Source organism: Cervus canadensis, chromosome 20 (genome assembly GCF_019320065.1).
Source record: "Cervus canadensis isolate Bull #8, Minnesota chromosome 20, ASM1932006v1, whole genome shotgun sequence".
Taxonomy (NCBI): Eukaryota; Metazoa; Chordata; class Mammalia; order Artiodactyla; family Cervidae; genus Cervus; species Cervus canadensis.
The window spans coordinates 3,986,625-4,009,679 of NC_057405.1; the positions used below are offsets into that span (position 1 = coordinate 3,986,625).

General features: G+C 46.8%; 1 protein-coding gene across 2 annotated transcripts in view; it reads right to left on the minus strand.

Annotated features, from left to right (window-relative positions):
- The window catches only part of BACH2 (BTB domain and CNC homolog 2), a 375,591-nt gene extending 365,831 nt beyond the window's left edge, over positions 1-9,760 (minus strand). Inside the window, exon 1 of one of the 2 annotated variants that reach the window (XM_043438955.1) lies at positions 9,260-9,760. The gene's annotated coding sequence lies outside the window, so the exon portion shown is untranslated. The remainder of the gene's footprint in view (positions 1-9,259) is intronic. The other variant, XM_043438956.1, reaches the window with a different exon arrangement.
- Between the last annotated feature and the right edge of the window lie 13,295 nt (positions 9,761-23,055).

Below are 23,055 nucleotides of genomic sequence, written 5' to 3' on the forward strand. Positions count from 1 at the left end.
AGTAATTAGCCTCCAACTAATAAAAACAAATGAAAAAAAATAAATAAATAAAATTCAACATCTAAGGATAATAGAGTATTTCAGGTTCCCTGCTACTGACTAACTGACAAAAATTCCTAGTTATAGACCAAGTGGTTTTCCCCTGAACCTCCGTTTAAATGTCAAATAACACACCATCTTGCTACCCAGGTTTATGCAATCAGATCGAGTGTCTGGCAAGAGAAAGGTGATGCTTTCTGACAAACGTATTATCACATTAAAAATCATCTGCTCTTCCTATTTTTAATACTACTGTGTGGTTTATACATTCTAATCTGCTTGCCCATATTCTCTGTCTCCATGGTTGGATTTATACAGAGCGCCCTCTTTACTCAGAAAGTTCCTGCCATCACCAGGTTACCAGTGTATGAGATTCTACTAGCCCCATCGCTAGGGATTTTACTTCTTTCACTTTATCTCCTATTAATAAGCTGATGCTTCAGAAACAAGTAATACACTTGGTTGTTGCTGCTCAATCCCTGGGTTGGAAGATCCCCTGGAGAGGGGCATGGCAACCCACTCCAGGATTCTTGCCTGGAGAATCCCATAGACAGAGCGGCCTGGTGGGCTTCAGTCCACGGGGTCGCCAAGAGTCGGACACGACTCCACACCTAAACAACAACAACAAGAGACAGTTTTCATAAAATCCTTTTCTGAGATTGGTTTTGAAAGTCAAGGAGGGGACTGGTTAAGTGCACTGGGCGGCCTCAAGGAAGCAGAGCAGAGAGTGAAGTCAGGACAGAAAGTGGACACCGGGAGAACTAACAGCAAGCCTGCCTGGCTTCTTCCCAATGAAGTCAAGGTCATCACCCCAACACCGATCTTCTCAAGGAGATACATGAAAAGCAAGGGTTAACTCTAAGTCAGTCTACATTTTCCACTTGCTGAATGGGTAATAATATCTTTTATAGTTAATTTCATTTTTTTTTCACAGTTTGACTCTTCAGGGCTCATTCATTTGCATAATATGGAAGCCTGAACCTCTATAGATGTTCTACAAATCAGTGCAAGTAATTCTCACACTAAATCAGCAGCTTTAAATTAAGCTCATCATTGTTTGCATAGAAATCTTTATGCACTCATCTGCTTGATTTTTTTAATCACTTAAAACCTCCAACAGTGACACGCTAAGCATCTCCCCATTTAGCCATCTCCAAAATTTGAACTAAATACTGAAAAATAAGCACAGTACAGTCATATGCTTGATCATTTCCCAAATTGAGCTTCAAGCGTATGCTTAAACGTTCCAGCAGCTCCAAGGATAATGCCGCTTGACTAAAGATGACAACTTGGACGTCCGGCCCAGGACACAGCTGAGTCAGCATTCTAAACAGTCACCCTGCAAACCCGGGGTAATTGGGGTCACGACCAAACCAACTGCCTAGCGGAGTCCTTTAAAATCATTCAAATCTCCTGTTGAGAGTTGCAACATGCTAATCTGGCAAGATAATCTCTTCCTGAAATTGACTAGGATGGAGCAAAGGTTACCTGTTTTTATCTGTTACTAGCAGCTAATATTTCTCATTATGAACTCTGATGGAATTGGTTCTGAATGAAATTTTTCCTTCTCAGTAGAAAAAAAAAAAAAAAAGAAAGCAAGCTATAAACAAATTCTTCACTTAACAGGAGGGTGGGAGCATGAGTTACAGAAAAACCCTGGGAAGAGAGTCATAGGATTCATGTTCTGTGTCTACTTCTTCCTGTGTCTTGGCATGTTATCACTTCCATCCTCTGAATCCTCAGACGGACGCTGAGAACTGAGGAATGCAATTATCAGAAGATGAGTTAGGTGAAAGGAGAAGGACAAAGGATGCATTCACTCAGGCTCACTGAGAAATTATTTTCCAATTTTTTCTTTCAGATAGATGTCAATAAAATATCCAATAGAGTGAGATGGCCTATATTTTCACTTCTGAGATGTGATGGAGAGCAAAAAGGAAGAGGGGGTGCAGAACAGCAGGTGTTTAAGAGAACAGGTTCTAGCATCAGACACCTCATGTCCAAACCCAGCTCAGCCACTCATTAGCCAAGTGACATCCATGCCTCAGTCTTTAATGATCACACCTGCCTCCGGGTGGTTATATGAATTGAGTAGTTAATATGAAGAACACACACTTAAGACTCCCAACACAGGTTAGCTATCATAGGAAAAAAAGGAGAGAGAGGCGTTTTAGCACATAATAAATCCATTTGTTTTAAACAGACGCTGTCTGCACTCCTAAATTGTGCTAAGAACAGTCTGTATAATCATCCTGGGTCTGCAGAGGCTGGAGACCCTGCCGGTCTGGGACAGGCAGGGGCTTCTGATCAGCTGGACTCTGATTTTCACCAAAGCCCCTCGCCCCGGGGCCCACGCATATTAGACAACTGGGAGGGCATGCCTGCAGGTTCTAATCACTCAAATATTGTCCAAATGACCCTCAACATGCCCAAAACAAGAATGCTAACTTGCATTTTTTTTTCCAGTAGGGAAACAATATTCTTGGCAATTAATTCTGTTTTTATCAGGTTCTAAAGACACAGGTAAATAAATCAATTCTGGACTCTGTATACAGGAACCATTATTGGCCAAAATGACTCAACAGGTTATACCATGGTTGATGCAATATTCCAAAGGGCCACAGATAGGAGGGAATTAATAGGCTTGGGAGACTTCTTGTTTAGTTGGTCAGTCATGTCCAACCCTTTGAGACCCCACGCACTGCAGCACGCCAGGCTTCCCTGTCCTTTACTGTCTCCCGGAGTTTACGCAAAGTCATGTCCATTGAGTCAGTGATGCCATCCAACCCTCTCATCCTCTGTCATCCCCTTCTCCTCCTGCCCTCAATCTCACAGCATCAGGGTCTTTTCAAATAAGTCAGTTCTTCCCATCAGGTGGCCAAAGTACTGGAGTTTCAGCTTCAGCATCAGTCCTTCCAATGAACACCCAGGACTGATCTCCTTTAGGAATGACTGATTGGATCTCCTTGCAGTCCAAGGGACTCTCAAGAGTCTTCTCCAACACCACAGTTCAAAGGCATCAATTCTTCAGTGCTCAGCCTTCTTTACAGTCCAGGGAGAGTAGGGGGAAACCTAGCTAGTTTCAGACAGGTTCAGATGGCAGCTGACTCCATAATTCCTTGGGCTAGGCTGCCCCAACCTCCCATCCAGGTCACACCCCCTCCAGCATATCCTCCAGTGCATATAATAACTTTCCCTGTCAGAGTCTGCAATAAGTCATCTGTGGCTATCTGATAAATGTCATCCCTCCTACTAGATGGGGTGCTTCATGAGGTCAGGGCTGGAATGGGGCTTGCTCCCCAAAAGCATCATGTTCACCCAGCACTACATCTGCCATGTAAGGGATACTCAATATCTGTTTAGTGAAGGAATGAGCCACTTGCCTCTAAAGTATGCCACTTCTGGACACCTGGCCCATTTTATGCCATCCATGAGCTCCCGATAATTAGGAGAATACAGGATGGGAAGAATATAAAACCTGCCTATAATCTGTAGATCCTGGGAGACTAAGCGAACTCGCTGAGCGGCACCTTGACTTTGGTTTTCTACGGATAAGAACAGGAATAACCACACTGGGATCTCCCAGCTTTAAACTCCAAAGTCTAAGCCTTTTACGGGGTAGACACACGCAGCCTGAGGCAACTCCTGAAGCATCCACAGAAAGTGGCGAGGGAGAGACAAAAGGACGGAGTAAGACTGGAATTTTGACAATGGACTTGGAAATGCAGAATGCTTCCCTCTGCACTAAGCTGGAGTCCGTCCACATGCCAGCTGCTGGCTCAGGAATACATTAAGATAATCACGAGAAGCATGGGAAAGCTGGAAATAGGAGGATGGCAGCACTTGGGGAAAGGGAAGCTGAAAGCTGACTCAAGCAGGAGAGAGAACCAGTAACCAGGCAGCCACTGGCAGGGGCATCGGTGCCGTGTCCTCCACCAGGAGTGGAACAAAGAGGTCAGGGAGGCAAACGACACATCTCAGCACCAAAGGCCAATTTATAATCAGGCTGAGGAACAAAAGAGAAGTTAACCAGGGTAATGTGCTGGAGAAGCCGTGATTATGAGGTCACTGGGGAAGACTGAGAGACATTTTGGCTGTAATTCCAATGACGAGGATGAAGAAGTACGTGAAATGCTTTCAGATTGGGAAGATTTATTATTTTGGAAAAAAGTAGCTCAAGGAAAAACAAAAGCAACATTCCTGCCTGATTTTTGAAGGACTGCCACTAGTAGGACCAGGTTCAATTTCCATATTCTTTAGAAAAGAAATGGTCCTTGAAAAGGACACACTGGTGCTTCTGAGACTTCCAGCTTCAGGGAAGCTGAGTGGCATGCTGATGGTGAGAGTAAGTTTCAGTCTTCAGGAAACTGACATTTGAAATTAACAAGAAGAAAAGGTGGGGGGAGTAAAAGCCTTAAATTGACAAAGAAACTACTTTTCTATTAAACATCATCACAGACCAAAAAATAAAAAAAGATGAGTAATAATTCTGGGCAATCTGAGTTTACAAAATGTTTAATTCATAGCAGGTTTCAGTTTGGACTTGAACAATGTGTAAATATTTACACGAAATTTAAAAATGGGACAAGAATAGGTTATATGCTGTCATCGGCAATCCAGGAGCGATTTTCTATCATTCCAAAGGCCTTGGTACTGCTTTCCCTAACACGGCTTCAGCTCTGCCAAAAGCTTCTTTTCTTCTCCAGAGTAATGCCAGGTTTTGCAGCCAGCCCTGACTTCTGAACTGCTTGTGCCTCTGATAGGGTCCTATGTCACTGGAACCTTCCTGACAGGCAGATGTGGTGCTTGCTGCATGAATCACTGATTTTGACAGATTATGTTGCATCTTACATTGTTCCCTATTCCTTGTACTCCAGGGTAGAGACGGGGTTCTCTGTATGCTATGACCCCCAACGCCAAGCCCAGTCATTGACTCTGGGCTAGACTGTGTATACAGGACAGGGAAATAACCTTTAGACAGCCAGGGCAACACACACTGCCTTCTGAGGGAATCCTTTCCAATGAGAACCTTCCTCTTCTGTAGAATGGGCACAATGCCTGCTTTTCAGGGTTGCCTTGAGGAGTCGAGGAAGGAAATGAGGAGTCAATGTTCAGGGAAAGAGGCAGGACTGTTTCTGGCACATGGTGAACATTCAATAAACCACAGCTATTGTTTTAGTGGGTGCTGGCAAATGTCAAATTCTCCTGGAGGAGTCCTTAGGCATTAAACAGCCATGTTACCCAATCTGGTCAATAACAATTAGATAGAGGGCAAGTGACCCAAAGAAATAGATTATTTACCTGCAAAGGATTATATGGTGCCCTTGGTATTAATTATATGGCCTTTCACATTGTATTCTCTGTTAAAAAGAAAGCTATCAATCCCTGAGTGGGACTCAGTGTTGATTTCATTTGATTCCGTTTTGGGTTTTTTGCCTTTTTCAATTTTCCTGACCACAGTTAACCATTCACTTGGTGTAGACTCAAAAATCATCTACGATGTGTCAGCCTTTAGGAAATAGCCAAAGACAGAAATGTTAACAGTAAGACGTTCTAGCTAACTCAGGAGTGGGCAGCCTACAGACCAGCCCCAGCACTTACAATGTTTCTGCCCAGTGTTATTAAAAAAAGTGTGAGCAAATACTTAGAAAGTAGGGGATTCCACATCAAAACCCTGATATCCAGCTTCCCTCAGAAAAATCAGACAGCGGGGCGACACAAAGCCACTATTCCCCGCGCTTCCCGCCTGATGGCAAGGAGCTGGGATGGTGCAGCGGGTGCCTGCCACTCCACGCCATGCCCCCTCCTCGACGGTGAGCAAGGAAGATGAAGGGCCCCAAGTTCGCGAACTATTAAGGATCTCAAGAAGAACAAGAGCAGAAGATGAAACCACGTGTGAGGTCCTTCTGAGAGGGGAGGGGGCCTGGGCAACGGTGCAGGTCACGTGCCCACCAAGCCGGTCCTGCTCCCCACCCCTCCGTCAGACAGGAGGGTGTTTATGTATCTGAGTATAAGCCAACATTTTCAAGAAGCCAGACACTGCACCCCCTGAAATCTGAGGTAGACAAAAACTAGGGCAGTGAAGCCCAGCCCCGCTGAGCTAGAGAGCCACTAGGATCTCTCTCCTCCCTTGTTAAGGCTGGATCCATCCCAGAGACACTAAGCAGGACTTAATCCAAGTAAAATTAAACTGCTCACAACAATACAGATTGGCCTGAGCCCTTTTGTCGGCGTCCCGGGAGCCTCGATCACCAATTCTGAGGAACAGTTCACAAGCACTAATGAGGAGGTCCTGTTGCCTGTGCAGGCAGTGGGCTCAGAAGTGAAGGGCTGGCCTAGGAGAGATGTGAACCTGACCATCTGTCTCTCTGCGACTCACTTTGATCACTAAATGAATTGCAACAAATTGAAGAGCACATGGCTAGAGTTAATTGTCTCATCTGTAATCTGACCCTACTTTTAGGCAGTTATTATTACCCTCTATCAGGTGGGAACATTTCCCACCATCACTGCAAAATGCATTTTCCTGATGAACTGTAATGGATCATTAAATTCCATATGAGGATAACAATACTTTGCACTTCTGCAGTGCCTTTCATCCAGGGATGTCAGAGTACTTTACAAATAATTAAGCCCCTCACACTGTAGCCAGAGGTGAGTGACTGAAAGGGACTGGCCTAAACACACTGAGTCAAAGGCATAATTCAAAAGAAAGAAAATGAATGGCTTTCTCTCACACACTAGAAATGCTGAAAAGTTATGGGGGTGGGGGAGAGGGGTTCCCTGACTCCTTCCCTTTCTTTCTGCCTTACCTCTTCTCCTTTATTGCAGATCTTCACATGTAACATAAAAAAATGGATAGGTAAGTAACAGATGCTCATATAATTTAGCTATGAGCTCACAGACACATACATGAGGAGAACGCTCTTCCATGTAATCCTGGCATATACAGCATGAACTGACATTTCAATCCACCTGCAGAACTGACAGATACCAGAATTAACACGTTTATGATTACCAAATGGCAAACATAAAGCCTTCCAAAATCCAAAATGAAAATATTACTCGTCACAAATAAAGTACATTCTAACAAAACTTCTTTATTCCATGGTTGTGTTTTCCATATCTGGGACGCTCATCTGAATGATATTCAAGTTTCAGGAACAGCAAATAGGATGGAAGTGGGCAATCATCACATACTTTTTTTTAAAAGCAGAACACTAGAAGGGAAAAACATTTCAGCCACTCAAAAGTTTTGTGGTGAAATTATAAACTCCTGAAAAACTGCATTTATAATGGAAATGCTGACAGACCTTTCAGGGGAGCATTTTGATGCAACACTGTTATTTAGCCATCTCTCTTACAGACTGAAGGCTAATTCTAACAAGATGTCATTTTGACTCACATTTATTATTACCTGTAAGAATGAAAACCGCCCTGTACTCACAAGCTGTGAGCTTCAGGAGCAGCAGGGTGGGGCAATCTCACATAGTAAGCCAGACGCCGCTGCCTTACCAAAACAGCCCCTCCACCAACCGAGGGGCAGCCTTTTCCTCACAGCTTCTTTCATGTCAGCCAGAGCCTTCGCAGCTCAACATGCCTTTCCTACATGTTACATTTTAATGATCTGAGAAAACCGTTATCAGAGTTAACATCTCTAATTTTACTCTAAACAGACAAAAGCAAAATATCTCATTAGGCATCATCTCTGCCAAGGTTCCCACTAGGCAGGAAAGGATTTTTATCTAAAGTAATTACCCATTTTAGTTAAATACACTCAACAGATGAAATTTACACCGGGAGTGAGAGACTGCAGCCCTAGACCGCGAAGGTGAACGCCGAGGAGCGCTGCGTCCCGCCGCTCCCCCGGCCAGGCGGCCGAGCGCGCAGCTCTGCCCGGGGCTGGGCGGCCTCGTCCCCCCTGTTTCCCAGGGGTCACGGGTCGTCGAGACGACGGTGACCAGACAGGCAAATTGCGAAGCGCTCCTTCTCCGGCCACAGACAAAACCATCTGACGGCGGTGCGGGAACTTCCCCCCAAGTTATCAAACTCGCCTACATGCGAGACGGTGCTGCAGGTACCTCGCGCGCCCACGACCCTGGAAGCCTGGGGTGCGCGGTCCCTTTCACACGCACAAACCCGGCTCTGCCCGCTTCCTCCCACGGTCCCGAGTTCTTGCAAATCCCCGGCCAAACCGAGGTCGCCTAGGTGCCCACTCGAGTCCCCTCTCGCGGGCAGCTAGGGTAGTCCAAGGAGTGCCAACTGCCTCCCTCTCCATGGGTGCTCGGCTCCTGAAAAACTGCGAGACCCCACAGGGCGCCTCTGCGAGGGCGCGGTGGAGAGGTGTCCCCTGGATAAACTCCCCTCCTAGGTGGAGCCCAAAAGGGGTTTGCAGACTGAAGTGCAGGCAGGCAGAAGAGGGTGTGTGTGTTTCATGCAGAATCGTGGAAGAGGAAGGTGCAAGATTTTCCTGTCTGAAGGCACGAGCCCCTCGGTTCGAGCTCCCCGGGACTCATGCCTATGAGCCGGTCCTTGGCTCGTAGCGATCGTACCCAGCGCGCAGCCCGAGGTCTGCGCCGAGAGTCCCTGGGCTACCTCTTCCCGGGACCCTAAACTTGGGCTTTGATACCCCGCCAGTCGCTGTAGTCTCAGCTACCCGGCGGCGACTGACAGCCGAGCGCAAAGCGGCGGCTGACAGCCGAGCGCAAAGCTTCGCGGAGCAACCCCGGGCGCCGACGCTGCGAGCTGGGAGGAGGCCGCCCGGCCTGGCACCGCGATCGCGGGCCGGGGGCCCGAGCGCAGGGCCGTGGGTCTGACAGCTGCTCCGGTCGCGCGGACGCGCGCCTCCCTCCAGCCCGCCCTCCCCACGCCTGACTTATTACTCTCTGCTCCTCCTCCCCCTGCTGTTCCAAAACACCCGTCGACGCGAGCAAAATACAATGCCGCCTCGCCCGCCGTAAACAGCCGGGCGAGAGAGCGCACGGCCGGAGCCGTGCGTCCGCCTGCTCAGCTCCCACCCCCTTCCCGTTCCTAGAAAATGCCATCAAAGCGGGCAGGGCGCTCGGCTGGCGGCTGCGTGCGCGCCCGGCAGCCGCGGCTCCCTTCCCGCGCCGCTTCCTCACGCCTCCCCGCCAGTCGGGCGAGCCCGCTCCCCCCGCGCCCCCTCCCCGGCCAACTTGCCCCGCCGCGGGGGCCCGGGACCCGCGGGCCACGGACTCACCTCGCCAGAGAACTTTGCGTTCTTCTCCGTCTCCTCCTGCCCGCGTCCTCCCAGCCCGCAGCCCCCTCCCGGCGGTCGGCGGATCGGGGAGGGGTGGGGGTCACCGAAAGCTCCCGGAGAGGAGGCGCATCACATGGCAGCGCGTCCCCAGCCCCCCGGGAGTGGCGGGAAGGGGGAGGGGAAGGGTCGAGGGGAGGCCGGGGAGAAAGCGAGAGCCCGGCGGCCGCGGGAGTGGGCAGGCGGGGTGGCGAGGGCGGCGGCGGGCGCTGGCTTTGGCGCTGCTGCGACCGCAGCCGGGAGTGCACGGTGGCCGCTGCCGCTGCTGCTGCCGCTGGCGCTGCCGCTGCTGCTGCTGGCGAGGCGGCGGCTGCTCGGCGCTGTTTGCTCCGCGCCGCGCGGCTCGCGCTCTCCCCGGAACGCCCACACTCTCAATCGCTACATTGTTGACATTCGGCGCTGACGTCACCCGCTCCCCATTCACAATAACTTTACGGGAGCCGGGCAGCGCACCTCCCCGGCCGCTGGGGCGCCGTACGCCCGGCGACTAGCGTAAGCCGCTCCGCGAATGGCGCTCCGGGGGCCGGGGCGGAGGGACACGGGGCGGGCGCGCGCTCGGCCTGCTCGCGGGAGGGGGCGCGCCTCACGCCGCCGCCGCCGCCGCTCTCCCCGCTTTGTGCGGCCGCGCGGCCTGGAGAGCCCCCTGCTCCTGGCCCTCCTGGCCGCCTGGCTCGGTCCGGCCTGGCCGGCGACTCGCCCAGGGGCCCTGAAAGGCCAGGACGGGGGGCGAGAGGGGTGGCTGGAGAGGTGATGGCTGGTGTGGCACGTGGGGAGCGGGCAGAGTCGGGCGCCAGACCCTGGAAGGGGAGTGGGACCTCGAGACCTGGGATTTCGGGCTTGCCTAGCGGTTAACCAAGAAGGGGCAGGAAAAGATGCGCCGCGGGCCCCTCAATGCTGACCGGTCCCCCTGTTGGGAGCAGACGGGGTGAGAAAGAGTAGCTTCTGACCTCAGGTTGATACTGACTTTGGAATCCTTTCCACGAGGGCCTCCGCCTGTCCCACCGAGGTGGCCTCTGAGTCCACACGCCAGGGTTTGGAAAGGGGCGCGTGCGATGGCGAAGCTCACCCACGAGCCTGCCTCGCGGCTGCCTCCCCAGTCCCGCTGGGGTCCAGCCCCCTGCCCGCCGCCCACTCCAGAGGCCGCCAGGGTGTTGCTGCTGCACTTGAAGGCCAGCGCGCGGCTGCCCTGTCGGAAGAAAGCTTGATGGTGGTTAGGGTTTTACAGAAAGTAATTAGGACTTCGACTGAAGGAACATTTGCAATAAAAGGGGGTTGTGTTAGTACAGTGCTAGTGCCTGCAACTTTACGCCTGCCAGGGCCGAGAAATTCTGCCACGTTTCCCTGAACACCTATAACTTGGCCCCCTTGTGTACAGGCAGTATTCTGTATTATTACATGTGGTGCTGACTTTTAATGAAGATTATAAAACTTTGGCTCGCTCTACTGAGAGAAGGACCATAAATCGCCCCTGTAAAATGGGCACTGGCATATGCTGAGGAAGCAGCGAAGCGCTGCCCTGGGAGTCTTGTGATATCAGCCAAAGTGTTGCTCTGAACCACCTTCGTTTGAGGGCAGAGTTTTCAAAGGCCCCATTTTGAACGTCTGCGTGGAAAGCTAAGCAATGGCTGCGAGGAAGCGGAAGGGGCCAAGGTAATTTTTCTAGCAGCATTGCAGAGCCTCCTGGAATAGGTTGAGACCCACACTGGGTATTTTCCTCTGCTAGCATCTCCAGTTTTCTGATGAACAGCGGTCCAAGGGGTAGGAGCAGTCTTCAGTCCCCTGGTGCCATGAATCTGGTGCCCCTTTTGACAAAGCATCCTGGCTTCTCAGAGGTCCCTGCCTGGCCTCACCGTCAGGACAGAATTCTGATGATCTGCCTTGGCGGGGCCATTGCTTATAGTCTTCTGAACCGTGATGTTTCTGCATTCCTCATTCTTGTAAGCATGTGAGTGTCAATGTGATAACTTTGCTTTTTAGTAGCATCAAGCAGTGTTTTCTCCCTAGTGCCAGGCTTGAGAAGATCGCTAGGAGGGTGGAGTAGATTAATTTGTTTTGAAAACAATCTGTGTCCGCCCAGCTGTGAATGGAGCTGGGTGCATCACAGTAGATTGTGGTGAGAGGGTGGGGGTTGGCGTCGGTTGTGGTGAGAGGGTGGGGTTGGGGGGGGGGGGGGGTGTGATGGAAGCCAATCTTGCCACCTTGTTTCTGGTCCAGGATGAATATGGATACAAGAAAGGCTATTAGGTCATTTCCTATTTGCCAAAGACTCAGAAGGGGAAGTTTCTTAGCTTGAAATTCTCAAGTATGGGATGGGACAGCAATTAGAGGTGCAACTATGATAGGTTGTTTCATTTAGTCACTCAGGGAGGTGGAATTGGAAGGAATTGACCTCTAAGTTAAGTCCAGGACTGCACATCAGGGGCTTCTGTGGCGGCTGGTTAAGACAAAAATCTCTGCCCTGGAGGAGCTGGAAGTCTGATAGGCAGTTAGTTATTTCATTTTCAAAGTCAGAAGTGGGTAATTTGAATTAAAGCCTGTAAAGCATATTCAGAATCACATAAAATTAAGATGGTAAATCAAGAACTGGACACTCTTTACCAGAACTGCTCTAGAGGTCAGGCTGCGGACGGCCTCAGCATCATTGTCATGAGCATTTGTTGGCCATCCCCTGGGCTTGAAATGCTGCTCGGAGCACTAAGGCTTTTACGATGTGAACCAGATGCAGGTCCTTTCCTCTGTATATTCACGGCGGTAACTTGAGTAGAAGTCAATTTATTTCCCATGCCTGCAACTTTCAACCTTTCCTGATATACTGTTCTTCTTACCTAATTAGATGTGTGTGCTGATCCAGAATAGGGGCTTCATCTGTGGTACGTTTCTTAAAGGCAGGATATGATTTCCAGAGACAGTAATTTGTACCATAGTATTGAAGTCAGTAAACTTTGTCCCCAGAAACCCCCTTGATTTTGTAAAATAAAATAGGAAAGACTGAAATATGCAGAAACAAAAAGAGCAAAGGAAGACAGAAGAAAGAAGTGAGCGGTTCTCAAGTCCTTGCTTTTCTCCTCCTCCAGCACCCTCTTAAAGGATCTGAGGGTGTGGAGAAGATATAGTCATTTTGCTTAGGCAGAATTTGAAATGTTGTACCTTGAACAAGACATAGCAGGGCAAAGTTAAAGTCAGATGAGAGAGAATGGAGTATGGTGTTTAGAGGGAGACAATCAAAGACAAAGGGAGGCGAAACACTGGAGGAAATGTCTGTTAAGAAAGTTCTGAGTTCTACTCACTGGGCAAAGTCCTCAGAATTATGACTGAGATTTATTATTTCAAAACCAGATGTTCTGTAGAATCTCAGCTCAGTACTGCACAAGTAACACCTGGAAGAACTGGTGAGATTTGAATAGTTTTGAGTGGTGTTTTGTTCAATAATTGTTCAGCCACCTCTTTGTGGCAGGCACTGTTCTATGAGCTGACGTGCAGAATTCATTCTAGTGATGAGACTGGGGTGGGGGAGAGAGACAGACAATGAAACAAATATATATATTTACATATAAAAAACATACTACTTGACCATATATGTGTGTGTGTGTGTGTGTGTGTATGTACAGTCTGAGACATAAATGAGCAGAGAACAGAGCTATCTCAGGGGAGAGCTTTTCACACGTGGAGACGAGCAGGTGCAAAGATCTGAGGCAGGGTGGACAGGGCCAGCAGGGCCACAGTGCCTGATGCAGAAGAGCAGGAAGGGGAGAAGCGGGAGACCGTGCCAGAGAGCTAGCCAGGCTTTTAGTTTAGGTGACATTTACGGGCATTTACAGGGGTTTCTGCAGAGAAGGGACCCTGTCTGGCCTTGGCTCCTAAAAAATCATTTTGTTTGGCAAGTGGAGGAGACAACAAGAGTGAGAACACGGAGAGCATTTAGGAGGCTATCGAGATGGGCTAAGAGGGGGGTGATGGTGATTTGGACTGCAATAATAGCTGCAAATGGAATCTACATATATGTTCAAAGTAAACCAGACGGGACTTACTGATGATTCAGCTGTGGGATGTGAGAGAAATAAGGAGTCAAAGGAAATTCTAGACTTTGGCCTAAATAGCAGATTAGCAGAAATTCCGTTTTGTGAGATGGGGGAGGCTACAGGAGGAACAGGTAATGGGGTAGGGAGGAGTTCAAATGTTTGCATTTGGAGAAAGTAAATAAACGTCAGGCTTCCCCGGAGGCTCAGTTGGTAAGGAATCTGCCTGCAATGCAGGAGACCTGGGTTTGATCCCTGGATCCGGAAGATCTGCTGGAAAAGAAATGGCAGCCCACTCCAGAATTCTTAGCCGGGAAATCCCACGGACAGGGGAGCCTGGCAGGCTACAGTCCATGGGGTTGCAAGAGTCTGACATGACTTAGCGGCTAAACCATCAACCAGCCAACCAACCACCAAACTTCAGACACCTGTTGACGTCTAAGTGAAAACGTTGAGTAAACAATTAAACATGGGAGATTGAGACTTCAGAAGAGATGTCTAGACTAGAGTTGGAAATCTGTGTGTCATCAACACAGAAAGTCTGGGAACGTGGGTGGAGAAGAGAAGAGGTCTGAGGATAAGCCCCGGAGCAGGGCAGCCTTCAGAGGCCAGAAGAGGAATAAAATGAAGATCTGGCCAAGGTGACTGAGAAACAGCGATGGTGAGAGTCGGGGAGAGGGCAGCGTAGCATCCTAGAAACCAAGTGAAAGTGGATGTTTCGAGAAGCAGGGGCCAATCAGTGGTGCCAGTGCTTTGATGCGACTTATTGAAGAGCACGTACCATCGACTCTTTTCTAAATTGAATATTTATTTGTTTTCTGTTTATTTCAGCTGCGCCACAGGGTATATGTGATCTTAGTGCCCCAACTAGGAATGGAACTGTCGCTCCCTGCCGCAGAAGCTCAGTGGTTTAACCACTGGACCCCACCCAGGAAGTGCCCCCCGCTGACTTTCAATGATCTGAAGAGCACTGGTGTCTTTGGCAGCAGGGAGTGATAGGGATTCACCCTGGCTGAAGTGAGTCTCGGAGAGACTGGGAGGCGAGAAGGTAGAGGCAGTGGATGTGAACCACTCTCTAGAGGAGCTTTGCTGTGAAAGGCAAAATGGAGACATGGGTAGAGGGTGATGGGAGAAATTAGACCTTGTTGGTAAGAAGAATCCAGTCAAGAGGGGAAACTGTTGAAGTCAAGAGAGAGTGGACAACTTCTAGAGTGAAGTTCTTGAGTCAGGTTGGGTCAGTTCATCCCCCAGCAAGAGCAAGAAGGCGGCTCAGGCAGGGATGCTCAGGGAGGCTGGTCTGGGGTGGTGGGAGATGCCGGGGGTCCTTGTCTGGGTGATTCCGTTTTCTTAGGAGACTCAGGAGTGAGGACTCAGCTGATGGTGGAGAAGAGAAGGGTGTAGGAGTTGGAGGAGAGGGGAAAAGTGGACCAGTGCATCGCGATGTAGCAGGACTACTGAGCAGCTCAGATGGAGCTTGAGGGTCACTACTAGAGTCTTTATGGACAGGACATTGCCAAGAAGACTTGTTTCTCATCATATAAACTCTCATACAAGTTTTGAAAAATAATCAATGTATTCCACACTAGAGAGTGTTGTAATTTTTCAGAGTAACTAGGACCATGCAGAAATTTTACTGCTAGCTATTGTTAAATTTAGCTGGCAGCCTTTTTGCTTTTTAACTACTCATTCGTCTTATTTATCACATCTTTACCTCCCCCAAAGTTCACCTCAGTTCCTAAGAAGGACTGGAAATAGTCCTTAGGAGGAAAACATGTTCTTACATCATTATCTATGGTAACATAACCCAAGATCTTCTATTACAATGAAGAATTGATGCCACTATTATCTAAAAATTTAAGTGAAATAAACTAATTCTTCTTCAGGCACAGTTGAATATCTGTTGTCCTGATGAGAGATGAAAAATTAGAAAACGCTAGATCTACCCTTAAGACACTTAAATTTAGGTAGAAAGTCAAAGCTAACAAATGAAACAGTGGACAAATGTAGTGATTTTATATTTAATTAATTTTATTAATTATTTCATGCATTATTTATATTAAGGTTTAAAATTATTTACATAGATATGATATTTATTAGAATTTATACTATTGAAAAATTAAAGATTTTTTGTATGATGGCAAAAAAAAAAAGGAAAAATCTAAATGCCTATAGCAGAGGATTGGCTGAATTAGTGGTGGCTTATATATAAAAGTGAATATCACAGATTCATAAAAGGTGATGTTGAAAAAGTATATATATTGGTATTTTAGTGCTTTGTTAGTACATTTTCTTTAAAAAACTGCAAAATAGTATGATCCCCAAAGCGGAAAAACTGCCTAAGTGACCATAGAAAAAAAGTGTGGAAGGATATACAGCCAGTGTTAAAGGAGAGCTTATGAGTGGTTTTTCTTTTTGCTTAACTGTTTTTTTTCTCTCTCTAATATAAATGTATTACTTCTGCAATAAAGAAAGCCAATAAAAGTTATAAAATTCAAGATGTGTGTAATTAAATTCTAATAAGAACTGAAGTGAAGTAGGTGTTAAGAGGGAAAAAAAAATTTTTTTATGAGGGTTGAAACAGCCAGGAAGGTTTTCACTGAGAAGATGGAATTTGAGTTGAACATCAAGGCTGGGAAGGATTCAGAAGACGAAAAGTGGCTGGACACTCAACACCAAAGTATCCCCAGAGGCTGTCTTTGGTCTGACCAAACCATCCACGTGTTGGAGTCTCAGGAAGGAGTTAAGACATTACGACATCAAGAAAGGTAGATCAGAAGGTTACGGGAGACACTGCCTGCTGACGGCCAGCAAGGAGCCCTCGGATGCTGAAGCGAGGGAGGGCCATTGTCATGGTGACAGGTTCTTGAGAAACAGGTTTCTCCTTCCTTTCCCCTCTCACTGGCCAAAACCTTGTATCTGTTAGAAAGCAATCCCTTACCTGCCTGCCTTCACTTCTCTCATACATTCCCTGATGCCTTGATTCTGAAGGACAAGGAGATTTTGGTCAAAGGAGGTTGGAAGGTCATCCTCAGCAGGGAAACTGGGGTAGTGAAAGTTCAAGAATGGTAGAATGTTAAAAGTAACAGCCAGCAGCACAATATAAGACTAGAGAGGTGGACGTGGATCAAAAGCATGAAGATTTAATTTTATCCATAGAGCACAATGCCTCTTCAACTTTCCAGGGACATGCTTGTAAAATGGCAGAGACAGGATGCGAACAACTAGGAATCCTGGAACATGGCCCCAGATGCTCTTCTCCAGGCATGGTGTGTCTGTAAGTTCTCCTCTTATATGTTAAAGAATTCAACTAAACTTCTGTTGCCTCTTTGATGAACAGGAGTTGATTTTACTATAAACTCTTATTTAAATAATTTGGTGTCCATTAGGACTAAAATTTTTTCTCCCACACTCAAAATCTTTGATTAAAATCAATGCACTGTAGGAAAATGCCCTGAGTTTATCTGTGTCTTCAAAGTTGCTCGGAGATTCAGGAAAGCCTGGCTGGGTGGCTTTCAACGACCAGTTGCCAGCTGTCAAAGGGGCATAATCAGTTTTGGTTTTAGACAAGAACACAGCATCGGCAGCGTGAAGGGGCCAGAGGAGCTGGAGACAGTAGCAGAGATCCAGGAACAAAATGATAGGAGCCCAAACGAACACATCGAGTGGGACTGAGACAAGAGGAAAGGGTCTACCGAAAGACATTCAGAGATATTCAAGATGTAAGGATCATCTGCATGAGGCAATGGGGAGGGGGAGGGACAACCCGAGGGAAGAACTGATCGTGGGGAGTGGGAGGAGGGAAAAAGCAGTCTGGTAAGCAGTGACGTGAAGAGGAAGGAGGGCTGGAACTCTACCAGCAGTGTTGAGGATGGGTGTGGGCAGGAATGGAGCTAACTGGAGGGGAGATGGTCCAGAGACGGGCACGTCAACAATAGCAAGGAGGACTTCTCAAGGAGGGGTCTGGGAACAGCATCCCACAAAAAGGAAAACTCTGGAGGGACAGCAGGGAGGGTCTAGACCCACTTCATGGGGAGGGGGAGAATGAATGGGAGATGTGGGTCCCTGGGGGGACTGAGAAAGACATGGAGGTAGAACCTACGTGGAAGAAGAGACTGGAGATGAAAGGATGGAGATAAAGGCAAATGCACAGGATATGAAGGAGGAAATACAGCGTGAATCCAGAACTCTGGGTGGGCAGGAGTAGCCAATGGATGGACGGAGAAAGGCAGACACTTGTGCTCATTTTGAGCATTAAACATAATCTGGGGGACAGATGGGCGGTCAGCAGGTATCTAGTCAGAAAAGTGGAACCTGAAAATGAACTGGATTATCATCAAAGAAAGGACAATGATAAAATTTTGAGACTTCAGGATAAGTAAGAAAATTGGGGTTGAGAGCTGGGTTTTTTTTCCCCACAGAAAGAGGGTGATGAGTTCAAAGCTCAAATAAGCAAAATAATAGTATTGGTAATAATAATAACAATGATAATAATAATATTGCTTTCCTTTCCCCTTTTTAAAATAAGTAACTCTAGCAATGTTCTCTTGTTCCTCTCAGAGCTTGTTGCGATGCCTAGCTTTTTTTTAAATGAGTAAGTAAAATTTCAATGTTTGTCTCTTCCTTTGCCCACCTGGTAAAGATGTTTTTGGTCAATAAATGGATTATTTTCACCAATCATTACATATTTGCTTAAGAAACTTGAAAAAGTCTGGTTGTAGACAGAAGTAATCTGACAATTTCCTAATGACTACGAAAAGAGAGCCTGGATGCTTTTATTCTAATACCAATGTATTAATCACTCTACATTTTCCCCCCTCTCAATCCAGCTTCTGAGTTTTTGAAGGGCACAGAGCTGAGTTCACTAATCCTATAGCAGTTTTCCCCAAGGAATCTAATAGGCTGTACTTAGCGCTTTCAGTCTGCTTTTAAAAAACAAACTTGTTTATGTGATATAATTACACAAGGGCGCCCAACCTGAACGCGGGTACCAGGCACGCGCCGGCCAGCGCAGCTGTCCTGCACCCACGTGTGCGCGCCAGGCGCGGCGCGGGCGTGGACGACGAGCTCCGGGCCTGCTCTCCCCGCGTTTTCCCCAGGCGGTCCCTGCAGACGCCTCCCTGCACAACACACCCAGGCGAGCACCTCGCTGCACTTCAGGGGGTGGGTGTGTGAGCAAACCTGGCGACTCGTGCCCGGACTTGAACGGGGCGTCGGGTGATCTCGCAGATGGATGGAAACACCGAGTCCCTGTGTATGTTCCAGTCTCACTTCAGCACCTTCTGGATTTACAGCTTTGCCCGGATTTGCCGTCGTCGTCAGCCAGACCCTGTTGTTAGGTTTCCTCCGTCCTTCGTTTTTCTGAGGCTGGAAAGGGCGGTGTGAAGGTGGGTCTGGGATATGTCTCAGAATCATGCTGGGCCGTGATCCAGAAAAGGGACCCAGATTCCCAGGTCTGACGACCAGTTCGCGTGAACCCAAACAGATGCTGAATCCGAGTGCTTGTGTATTAATGTCTATAACCTCCGGTGAGTTCGTTTCAGGATAGCCTACTTCGCTCTGAAAAGAACAACAGGAAACACCACGAATTTCTTTTCTCCCAAACTTTCCTTTTTCCAATTCAGCGATCGACAGCGTTGCTATTCCTTTCTAATCTCACCTGTTACCTACAGCCTCACCTGTGGGTTCCTTTCAATCATTAAGAATATCTTTGAAAAATATCTTACTTAGAAATAATTACAAACTTTTGGAAAAGGTGCAAGATTAATACATAGAACCCCCGTATCACCTCCAGCTCAGATATCCCGATTGTTAATATTTTGACATGTTTGTGTGTTCTCTCCCTTTCTCCCCCTTTCTATCTATAGGTATCTGCATACACACTTATTATTATTATTCTTTTTCTGAATATTTGAAAGCAAGTTTCCGCATCATGGGCTTCCCTTGTGGCTCAGCTGGTAAAGAATCCGCCTGCAATGTGGGAGACCTGGGTTGGGAAGATCCCCGGCAGGAGCGAACGGCTCCCCACTCCGGTATTCTGGCCTGGAGAATTCCATGGACTGTACAGTCCACAGAGAGTCACAAAGAGTCCCAGAGTCACAAAGAGTCAGACACATCGCAATGAGTTTCACTTCACTTCAGCATCATGCCCATCAACCCCTCAATGCGTGAGAGAATATTTCCAAGAGACAATGACTCTGTCCTGCATCGGTACAACGCAGCATCCAGATCAGGAAGTCCGCATTGCTGCAACCCTAACAGCCAATCCAGAGACTCTATTCGGCTTTCCCCGACTCTCCCAGCAACATCTTTTTCCTTTCTGGTCCAAGATCCAGCTCAGGATCACGGTTTCATGTAGCTGTCACATCGCTTTGGTCTCCTTCCCTCTGGACCAGCTCTCTGTTGATGTCTCCTTGCCTCTGCCCCCTACTGTCTCCAGGGGAAGGGCCAGGAAGGGTGCCGGAAGCCTGGCAATACTCCTTTTGGCTGTTACTTGATTCAGAGTGTTGGTACTACATATACTGAGCAGTTCGTTCAAGGTTTTTCAATCTTTGTTTGTAGGCTATGTCTCAGTTTAAAAAGAAAAAGGTAGAAATAACCAGGTGGAAAGAAGTGTTTGTACTTAAAGGATGATTAATAAACCCTCCGAAATGAATGAAGCACCTTCACCCCACAAGGCCTTCTCAATGCTTTTCTCATTGCTTCTTTCCTGCCCCAGCAAACTCCTAGTCACCCAGCTCTGCGCTTAGTGAGACCTCTCACCCACCCTCCCTCCCAGGTCAGGGTGGCCTTATGTGGACCTTGAACCCAAATCCTTTGCATCATTCTTTACACATACGTTCCACTCCTCTTTTTAAATGCATTTTTTAAAATTTGTGGTAAAATGCATATAACATCTGGAGAAGGCAATGGCAACCCACTCCAGTGTTCTTGCCTGGAGAATCCCAGGGACGGGGGAGCCTGGTGGGCTGCCGTCTATGGGGTCGTGCAGAGCCGGACACGACTGAAGCGACTTAGCAGCGGCAGCAGGATCTCACATAAAACTTACCGTCCTAACTATTTTGAAGTGTACTCTTCAGTGACGTTAAGTACATTCCCATTTCTGTGCAGCCATCACTACCATCCTTCTCCAGAACTCCTTTCATCTTGCTGAAGGAAAACTCTCGAGACTTCCTTGGTGATACAGTGGTTAAGACTTCAGCTTCCAACGCAGGGGGTACAGGCTCCATCCCTGGTTGGGGAGCTGAGATCCCGCATGCCTCACGGCCAAGAAACCAAACCATGAAACAGAAGCAATACTGTAATAAATTCAGTGAAGGCTTTAAAACCAGTCCACGTCAAAACAACATTTTAAAAAATGAAAACTCTTTCAGTTCAGTTCAGCTCAGTCGCTCAGTCATGTCTGACTCTTTGCGACCCCATGAATCACAGCATGCCAGGCCTCCCTATCCATCACCAACTCTCGGAGTCTACCCAAACCCATGTCCATCGAGTGGGTGATGCCATCCAGCCATCTCATCCTCTGTCGTCTGCTTCTCCTCCTGCCCCCAATCCCTCCCAGCATCAGGGTCTTTTCCAGTGGGTCAACTCTTCGCATGAGGTGGCCAAAGTATTGGAGTTTCAGCTTCAGCATCAGTCCTTCCAATGATATCCATCATCAACTCCCATTTCTTCCCTTCCTCAGCCCTTGGCAGTCACTCTTCTTCTTGTTTTCTCTATGAATTTGGCTACATTAGGTACCAGTTTTTCACATCCTTGCCAACGCTTGTTGTTCTTGTTTTCGTGGTGTTGACAGCTGCCGTCCTGAGGAGTGTGAGGTGGCATCGCACTGTGGCTTGGTTTGCATCTCCCTTACGATTAGTGGCCTTGAGACTTCATGTGCTTGTTGGTCTTTTGTGTATCTTCTTCAGGGAAATGTCTGTTCAAGTTCTTTGCCACTTTTTTGATCACGTTATTTGTTTTCTTATTGAGTTGTGGGAGTTCTTTATATAGTCTGGGTATTTATTCCTTATCAGATATATAAGTTGCAAATATTCCCTCTTGTTCTATAGGTTGCTTTTTCACTCTTTTGATTGTCTCTTGATGCACAGAAGTTTTTAATTATCCATGGAGTCCAGTTTATAAACTTTTATTTGTGTTGCTTGTGCTTCTGACATCATATCCAAAAAATGATTGCCAAATTCAATGTCAAGGAGCTTTCCTCTATGTTTTCTGCTAAGAGTTTTATAGTTTTAGCCCTTGTGTTTAGGTCTTTAATCCATTTTGAATTAATTTTTCTATATAGTGTAAGGTAAGGATTCAACATCATTCTTTTGCATGCAGATATCCAGTTTTCCCAACATTATTTGTTTAAAAGGCTGTCTTTTCCCCATTGAATAATATTGGTACCCTTGTCAAAAATCATTTGAACATGTATACAAGGGTTTATTTCTGTACTCTCTATTTTATTCCATTAATCTCTATGTCTGTCTTTATGACAATACAACATTGCTTTAATGACTATAAGTTTGTAGTAAGTTTTGAAATCAGGAAATGTGAGACCTCCAACTTCATTCTTCTTTTACAAGATTGTTTTGGCTCTTCAAGATCTTTTGCAATTCTATACGAATTTTGGAATGGATATTTCTATTTTTGCGGGGGGGGGGGAAGCTATTGAAAATTTCAGTATGGATTGCATTACATCTGTAAGTCACTTTGGAAAGTATTGACGTCTTGACAGTTTTATATCTTCCAGTCCATGAACACAGGTTGGTTTTCCATTTATTTGTGTCTTTTAAAATTTCTTTCAGCAACATTTTGTAGTCTTCAGGTGTATGAGTCTTTGCCTTCTTGGTTAAGTTATCCTTAAATACTTTATTCTTTTGATGATATGGTAAATGGAATTGTTTCCTTAATTTCCTTTTTGGATTGTTCATTTTCTTCTTTTCCAGGTGGAATTATTTACTCAATTTTAATCTCTTTTTCTGGGTAATAATCTTCAGGAGTGTAGAAACAGTGTCTAGTTTCACTCACAACTCCACTCCAAGCTCTTTGTGTAGCAATAGTCACTGGATACATGCTCAATAAATACTAGTTAAACTTTTCTAATAATGTCAGGCTAGCTTAGTAGACTCATTGTCTATTCTTATATGTGGATGAAGATTATGCTGAACCATTTATCTTGACTATCTTTTCAGCCCCCTACCCTGAAAAAAAAAATAAAATGAAGATTTACTTAATGCTTACTATATGTTAAGCATCTTTGTGTTACTTTATTTCTTGCAACAAGCCAGTGAGGTGGGCATAGAGTCAGAATACACTTTGTTGAAAGTTTGAATTTTGGAGCCAGACTTCTCAAATTTGAATCTGGTTCTTCTCCTTGCAAGCCATGTGACCTTGGACAAGTTACTTCATCTCTCTGTGCCTCAGATTTCTATAATATGGGATTCTTAAAATGTATAACCCTTGATTTGTCTTAAAGGATTAATTAAGATATATTAGTTGCTCAGCACATGGTAAGTGCTTTGTAAATCTTAGCAATCATTATCTCAATGTGGCAATTGTGGGAGCTGAGATTTAAAGGGGAAAAGCTGCCCATGATCACCCTGAAGCAATCTAGAATCCCTAAACACTTAAGCTCTACACCAAAGTGCCTCTCATGTACATCATTCTGCCTTATATTCGAGACCAGGCAGTGAGGAAACTCACAAACCCCTCACTGATGAAATGTTTGAAGAGCTTGTGAGA